Raw genomic sequence first — 7,860 nt, 5'->3', positions numbered from 1 at the left:
GGAGCCCCAGATTGAGGGAGATTATCAGTGGTTTTGTATGTCTTCCATTTCCTAATAATTGCTCCCACATTTGATTTCTTCAAACCAAGCTGCTTACCTATTTCGGATTCAGTCTTCCCAGCCTGGTGCAGGTCTACAATTTTGTTTCTGGTGTCCTTTGACAGCTCTTTGGTCTTGGCCATAGTGGAGTTTGGAGTGTGACTGTTTGAGGTTGTGGACAGGTGTCTTTTATACTGAAAACAAGTTCAAACAGGTGCCATTAATACAGGTAACGAGTGGAGGATAGAGGAGCCTCTTAAAGAAGAAGTTACTGTGAGAGCCAGAAATCTTGCTTGTTTGTAGGTGACCAAATACTTATTTTCCAACATAATTTGCAAATAAATTCATAAAAAATCCTACAATGTGATTTTCTGGATTTTTTTTTCTAATTTTGTCTGTCATAGTTGAAGTGTACCTATGATGAAAATTACAGACCTCTCTCATCTTTTTAAGTGGGAGAACTTGCACAATTGGTGGCTGACTAAATATTTTTTTGCCCCACTGTACCTACGTTATGTAGGTATGCACGTCAGCTTTGACATTGGTTTTCCACATCGGCGTTAAACTAGACATCGGCCGATACCGATGTTTGCATTTTTGGCTAATATTGTCCGATTCCGATATGTTCACCAATTTATATCGTGCATCCCTACTTTAAATGCAACAATGTTTCACACACATTATTTTCAAAGAGAAAACAACATGGACCCCCCTTTATCCACTTTGTTACATTACAGCCTTGGGGGGGGGGGGGTTGGACTTGGAGGGCTGGTGGCCCGGCGGTTGGGAGCTTGGGCCGGTGACTGATGGGTCGCTGGTTCGGGGGGGTCCCTGTTTTTGACTTTGTGGGAGATTGTCGACATGCCCTTGAGCTGGGTGTTGACCCTGGTTGCTTCTGTGTGTCGCTCTGGATGGGAGTCTGTTACATGACTAATGTGATGTAGATGTTGAGCGTAGATGTTGAGCGGCTTCACTGCAAGTAGATTGTATATTTTATATATTCAATAAAAAAATAAAATGTAACAAGCCATGAGATCGAAGGAATTGCTTGTAGAGGTCCGAGACAGGATTGTGAGGCAGAGATCTGGGGAAGGGTACCAAAAAATGTATGTAGCATCGAAGGTCCCCAAGAACATGGTGGTCTTCATCATTCTTACATAGAAGAAGTTTGGAACCACCAAGACTCTTCCTAGAGCTGGCTGTCCAGCCAAACTGAGCAATTAGGGGAGAAGGGCCTTGGTCAGGGAGGTGACCAAGAACCCAATGGTCACATTGACAGAGCTCCAGAGTTCCTCTGCGGAGATGGGAGGACCTTCCAGAAGGACAACCATCTCTGCAGCACTCCACCAATCAGACCTTTATGGGACAGTGGCCAGACGGAAGCCACTCCTCAGTAAAAGGCACATGTCAGCTTGTTTGGAGTTTGCGAAAAGGCACCTAATGGACTCTCAGACCATGAGAAACAATATTCTAGTAGTGGAATTTTCCCTGAAAATAAAAAAAAAAAGTGACACAAATGGTTACAAGTGGTGGAATCATGCCATATTTATTGTGGAGAAATTAAATGGGGTATCAGTCTATTCGGTGACACCCACAGAACACAATTGTGAAGAGTTTATGCAAATATTACCGTTTTAGCTCTTATTTCAGCACTTTATGGGAAATCACTTCCCCAGTCAGCCTATTGTGCATATTGACATTCATATTGCACTGTACCGCCTTACCTTAGGGTTGGAGATCAATGAAATGGGGTATCAGTCTACTCAGTACCCAAGTGCTTTTTCCCCAAAGTCCCCCTCAGAGTTATCAGACTCCAAAACATACACATTGTATTGTTTTTCCTCTGGAATAGTGTTCAATGCACATTGTAGGTTGACTGGTACAATAAATGTGGCTCATTTCACAGTGGTTTCAGAGTCCCGCAATAAGAGCTAAAAAGCTAATGTTCTGTGGGTGTCACTGAGTAGACTGATGCCTGCGTCATTGATCCACAATCCATAGGTAAGACTGCACAGTGAAATATGTACCGTTGGTCTCCAATGCAATTCTAAAGTCTAATACATCCACAGTGTGATTTCAACAGATTTTTGTCAAATGAACAAATTATTATACTTTGTTACATCTATATAACATTCCGTTTAGCATGATCTATTCTATTATAGCACTTTTTGTATAAATTTGCATAACTTTCAATGAGAGGCTTTTATTTTGAAGTCGAACTGCAAATTCCACTATTGTGGCTAATCCTTATTGTGTCTAGCTTCACTTAGGTGGGTCTGACCATCATTTATCAAATAACTGTTTTATAAATGAGGGGATTTTAGATTATATCTTTTGCTATATTTTTGGGGAAGAACATTGTTTGCATCCATCAGCTAGCTTGCTTTTTTGTATGACCAGCACTGTCCCAAAGCTTGGGGATGTGTGTCTGCGCGCAAGTGTGACAGCAGGCAGGTGTGCGAGACAACTTTACCAGCATCATGGCATAGGTATCGGTGAATCGCTGTGGCATATGAAATACGAGTGATAGTGTAAACGATGTGAAATAACTACTAATGAACGTGTTAAATTATGTGATGTGCAGTCATATTTATGTCCTGATTAGTCTGCAAGCTTATTTGACACACAAAGACGAGAATGGCGCTCAAAACCTGGCTACGCAGCTTGTTGACGCGCGAGCAGTTTGGAAGAAATTGAAGGCTGAAGCGCAAGAGGCGAAAGATGACGCAGAGATCCAAGTAGACTGCCTCCCCCTACAACACCATGGCTGTGACCCTTCTGGACACAACACGGGACCAAAGATCTCATGTTCAAAGTCTGATCCGGGCTGTGCCATCCATGCCAATGAGAGGCTGCAAAGAGACAGTGATACTGTTGTCTTGGTCAAGAGACTCTCTACTCTTCTACCAAACCTACCCTACTCCATTGTTTTTTGTTTATACTTTCCCAATAAAGTTTTTGTTTATAAAAATTTAAAAAACTGTTTGGAAGAAATTATTGAATAACATGCATGTCTACATTTATTTTGCAACGCTTGCCAGCGGTGTGGTCAGCATGTAACATGCATACGTCCGCATGTTGATTTTGTCCATCCACACCAGATGTGATCAGGACACGCAGGTTGAAATATCAAAACAAACTCTGAACCAACTATATTAATTTGGGGACAGGTGGTAGCTCAGTTGGTAGAGCATGGCGCTTGTAACGCCAGGGTAGTGGGTTCGATTCCCGGGACCACCCATACGTAGAATGTATGCACACATGACTGTAAGTCGCTTTGGATAAAAGCGTCTGCTAAATGGCATATATTATTATTATTATATTATTAAACATTGCTTGCTGTTGATAGCTAATTTGTCCTGGGATATAAACTTTGGTTTGATGTTTTACCTGAAATGCACAAGGTCCTCGACAATTAATCCACGGATAAAAGGGTTACCCAAGTTTTTCTAGTAATCTCTCCCCCTTCAGGCTTCTTCTTCTTATTCTATGTACTTTATATGGCGGTTGGCAACCAACTTTAAGGTGCATTACCACCATCAATTGGACTGGAGTGTAGAACTAAGTTAATCTTTCAATCACCCACATGGGTATATGCCTCTAAAAACCAATGAGGAGATGGCACGTGGGTATATGCTGCTAAAAACCGACGGGGGAGGAGGGACTTGCAGCGCGTCACAAATAGAACCAAGTTCTATTTTTAGCGCCTGATGCGGGCAGCAATCAACACTGCGTTAGAAGGAAGACATTCTCCTCCCTCATGTGGTACCCTTCCTGCAGGCTCATCCTGACATGACCCTCCAACATGACAATGCCACAAGCAATACTGCTCGTTCTGTATACTGCACTACTGCTTGTTCTGATTTCCTGCAAGACAAGAATGTCTCACGCCATGACTTTAAATATCTCTGTATTCTATATATTTTGGTTAGGTCAGGGTGTGACTAGGGTAGGTACTCTAGGGTTTTTTGTATGTCTAGGGTTTTTGTATGTCTAGGGGTTTTGCAGGTCTAGTTTTTTTTTTTTAAATCTATGTTGGCCTGATATGGTTCCCAATCAGAGACAGCTGTTTATTGTTGTCTCTGATTGGGGATCAAATTTAGGCAGGCCTTTTTCCCACTTTCTGGTGTGGGATCCTGTCTATGTGTGTTTGCCTGTCAGCACTATATTGTATAGCTTCACATTTCGTTTGTTATTTTGTTAGGTGTACATTCTTTTAATAAAGAGAATGTACGCATACCACGCTGCGCCTTGGTCTCCTTCATACGACGAACGTGACAGAATGTCAGTGTTCTGCCATGGCCAGCGAAGAGCCCGGATCTCAAACCCATTGAGCACGTCTGGGACCTGTTGGATTGGAGGGTGAGGGCTAGGATCATTCCCCCAGAAATGTCCGGGAACTTGCAGATGGAAGAGGGGGGTAACATCTCACAGCAAGAACTTGCAAATCTGGTGCAGTCTATGAGGAGATGCACTGCAGTACTTAATGCAGCTGGTGGCCACACCAGATACTGACTGTTACTTTTGATTTTGATCCCCCCCTTTGTTCAGGGACACATTATTCCATTTTTGTTAGTCACATGTCTGTGGAACTTGTTTAGTTTATGTCTCAGTTGTTGAATCTTGTCATCTTCATACAAATATTTACACATGTTAAGTTTGCTGAAAATAAACGCAGTTGACAGTGAGAGGACGTTTCTTTTTTTGCTGAGTTTATAACTGTGGCTCCTTCCACCTTCAAAGAATAGGCAAGACAGCCAATCATGGAGAATAGTAAGACACTTCATTATTTCTATAACCATGATATATTTTTTGTCCTCGTGTGTCTGTGCATGTTTTTCAATATAAAGTACAGCCACTTAGTGTGGACACCAAGTGAGGCCACACACAGATTCCTGTTGAACATGGTATCTTTAACTACATTATTTTCTCAAAAAGTCTTCCTCCAATTCATCCCTCTCTTTCCTTTTCCCTAAATCTGCTAGGTGATATCAGCTGTGTTGGTGAACCCCTCCCACATCTGAACTGGCTACATAGAGGGAACAGCATAATCAGAGGTGAAAGGTCACTTGGTTGGGTCAAGTATTATTAAAGAGATGCTTTATATTTAAATACAGATTGATGTAGTTGTCCCAGAGTTAATGATCCAAGGTCAGATTTGCATTTCACTTCCTGATGATTATGACTGACAGTGTTAGAATTTTAAAAAGCACAAGGCTTAAACATGATCTCTCTCTCTCTCTCTCTCTCCATCTGTCTCTTGTCTGCAGGTATGTTTTGATGTGAGAGAGGATGCCAACCCCCAGTTCCATCATCGCCACCTCACCCGCTCTTAAAACTTCTTATGGGCAGGTGGGACGGTAGCGTCCCACCTGGCCAACATCCAGTGAAATTGCAGAGCGTGAAATTCAAACTACAGAATTATAAATATTTTCATAATATCACAAGTGTAATATATCAACATAAAGCTTAACTTCTTGTTAATCCAGCCACTGTCAGATTTCAGAAAGGCTTTACAGCAAAAGCACACCATGCGATTATCTGAGGACAGCGCCCCTCTTACAAAAGCATGAAAAACATATTTCAGCCAGGCAGGTGCGCCACGAAAGAAATAGCATTATTATAAATGCCTCACCTTTGATGATCTTCTTCTGTTGGCACTCCAAAAGGTCCCAGATAAATCACAAATTGTCATTTTGTTCAATAATTTCCTTCTTTATATACATAAAAACTCAGTTTAGCTGGCGTGCTTCAGTCAATAATCCACCTAGTTTCCCTCCATCAAAATGCATACAAATTCATCCACAAACGTTACTAATAAACTTTTCCAAACAAGTCAAACAATGTTCATAATCAAACCTTAGGTACCCTAATACGTACATAAATGAAAAAAAATTAAGACGGAGAATCGTTATTGTCCTTACCTGTAGAAAAAATACAGAAGAACGCGCTCTCTTCCACGCACTTGGAAACACTACAGCCAAAATGAGAGCCACCTAGAAAAACTACAATTTCTGGCTCATTTTTCCAAAACCAGCATGAAACTCTTTCTAAAGACTGTTGACATCTAGTGGAAGGAACTGCAATCTGGGAGGTAATTCCATTGATTTTCCCATACACAGCCATTTCAATGAGTGCTGAGCTCAAAAAAAAACATTCCGGATGGATTCTCCTCGGGTTTTCTGTTAAACTCACAGACATTATTTTAACAGTTTTGGAAACTTTAGAGTGTTTTCTATCCAATGCTAGCAATTATATGCATATTCTAGCTTCTGGTCCTGAGTAACAGGCAGTTTACTTTGGGCACACTTTTCATCCGGACTTGAAAATACTGCACCCTACCCAAGAGAGGTTAAGATAACCTTCGGGCCGACTGGGAGCCCAAGGCTGGTTAGGAGACACCACTAGAGACAGTATTATATACTTGTGATGAACAGAGAATATTAATATAGCACTGTGATTCATTAATTATATTCTGTCTTCCCTGCTCCCCTGTTCTTACCTTTTTCCCTTTCTGTCTTTTACTCCTCCCTCACCACCACCTCTTTCTTCCTCTGTTTTTATAATGCACACCAGATGTGCATTGATGTACAAATTGAACTTGTATTTATAATATTGTATTACAATTATAATATTTATAATGTATGTATTATGTATTTATACACTTGGATAATTAACTTCTTTAAATAAAGCGTTTCACATTCTCTACTGGTTGAAATTAAGTCTCATTTGATTAAATACTACACTAATTCTGTGTTTATCAGATCATTGCAGATTAAAGAAATTAGATATTGAGATTAACTGGTTTTAGAATATTTACATGATGCATAGGAAGTGTAGTGTACTGTTTTTTTAAATTATATTTCTGTATATATGAATGACAAATAAGCCATTAACTAGTTATATCATGTTTCTAGTCAATTTCATAGTTACAGTGTGTAACCATTGATGTCCCAGGAACAAGATTGGTAAACACTATTGAAGTGCATAATTCCAATACATACATGCAGACACAGCATCATTCAAAGACTGGAATTTGATACTCCTGTTATTGGATATGACTGAAAAATAATCTCAAAGACATTCATAACTGAACTGCACCTTTATTGGTGAAGGTAGAATACATGATCAGTGAATATATTAAATGTACAGGCTACAATGTGGGGATCCCATACATATATATACAGAGGTGGGACCAAGTCATTGTTTTACAAGTCACAAGTAAGTCTCAAGTGTTCGCACACCGAGTCCCAAATCAAGCCCCAAATCAAGTGAAGCCCCAAATCAAGACAGGCAAGTCCGAGTCAAGTCAAGACCGACAAGTCTCAAATCCTAAACTTGGAGTTTTGAGTCCTAAACAAGTCATAATGTGCTCTTCACCAAATGTAATACCATTTCATATTTTTAACAAGAGTAATTGTATATTACATTTATATTACTTTCCAAATAAACGTTATATTTCCATGGAAATACATGTGTAGCCATGAGAAAGACCCCCATAGTGATTGACTATTGAGGATCGCTAAGAGGCGCAATCGGGTGATGTGGGCTTGTACACAAATCAAATCAAATGTATTTATATAGCCCTTCGTACATCAGCTGATAATCTCAAAGTGCTGTACAGAAACGCAGCCTAAAACCCCAAACAGCAAGCAATGCAGATGTAGAAGCACGGTGGCTAGGAAAAACTCCCTAGAAAGGCCAAAACCTAGGAAGAAACCTCGGGGGAAACCTAGAAAGGCCAAAACCTAGGAAGAAACCTAGTGGGGCGCCAACCCAGACACAATCGCCAAACCTTAACACACACACCCCCTCTGTGTG

The 7,860-nt window shown here is 40.6% G+C and overlaps 1 long non-coding RNA gene across 1 annotated transcript; it reads left to right on the top strand.

The window, feature by feature from the left end:
- The first annotated feature begins 752 nt into the window (after window positions 1-752).
- Window positions 753-6,747, top strand: LOC127931754 (uncharacterized). Its single transcript, XR_008142826.1, has 2 exons — window positions 753-5,096; window positions 5,310-6,747. It is a non-coding gene; the product is annotated as an uncharacterized LOC127931754 (long non-coding RNA).
- The last annotated feature ends 1,113 nt before the right edge of the window (window positions 6,748-7,860 follow it).

The sequence above is a fragment of the Oncorhynchus keta genome, chromosome 9 (genome assembly GCF_023373465.1).
Source record: "Oncorhynchus keta strain PuntledgeMale-10-30-2019 chromosome 9, Oket_V2, whole genome shotgun sequence".
Lineage (NCBI taxonomy): Eukaryota > Metazoa > Chordata > Actinopteri > Salmoniformes > Salmonidae > Oncorhynchus > Oncorhynchus keta.
This window is presented reverse-complemented; position numbering and strand designations above follow the sequence as displayed.